Source organism: Morus notabilis, unplaced genomic scaffold (genome assembly GCF_000414095.1).
Source record: "Morus notabilis unplaced genomic scaffold, ASM41409v2 Scaffold1264, whole genome shotgun sequence".
In the NCBI taxonomy this organism is placed as follows: Eukaryota; Viridiplantae; Streptophyta; class Magnoliopsida; order Rosales; family Moraceae; genus Morus; species Morus notabilis.
The window spans coordinates 71,832-72,646 of record NW_010367038.1 but is presented as its reverse complement, the minus strand read 5'-3'; positions in this window follow the sequence as shown (position 1 = coordinate 72,646).

Below are 815 nucleotides of genomic sequence, written 5' to 3'. Positions count from 1 at the left end.
GGCAGGTTATTGTTGTCTTCCCAACCAAAATATAAATAAAGAAAGTGCTCAGCTAACCATTCGATGACATAGTGCATTGGAAGAAAAACACAGCTAACACCAAATCCATTCGTACCTGCAGCATACCCATTAAATATGCGATAAATGTATCCCAAAACTATGGGGGCAAGTGATACTCTCGTGCCTTGAGCCATCAAAGAGGCCATATAAAAAGTTTCAGGCCTTATGCTACCACCTTTATGTTGGTCTCCGAATTGAATTCGGATACGGAAGCGTGGCGGGGGGACGGATCGTGTATAACAAAAATATTCATAAAATCTTTGAGATACTCTATAGATTATATTAATTTATGCATGAATAAATTAATCTCATTAATTCATTTATTAAGAACTCAATTAGGAAAAATACCTAGAGGCTGACTCGGTTGATAACTTGAGTTCTTTAACCTCAAACAATCCTTGCTCCAAAGCTTTGTGTTTAGAAAATTAATGTCTTCCACGTGAATTCCTAGAATCCATAAAGATGTGTGTGTAGGCACACATGAGACAAAATGGGTTACAATAAACACTCGAATTTCCACAAACACCAACGCATGCACGATGTGGAATTTTTGGAGAAAAATTTTTCCTTCTCACTCTTAGAGAATTTCGGCCACCTCTAAAATTAGGGCAAAAATTCATTCCGAAAATTGTCTCAAAAATTGCATCCACAATTTTCTACTATTCTCTTATTTATAGAGTAGAAGTCAAACTTCTAGAAGGAATCCAATCTCTATCTCCAAGATAAAGCTTGTCAATTATCTCCTATTTGAATTT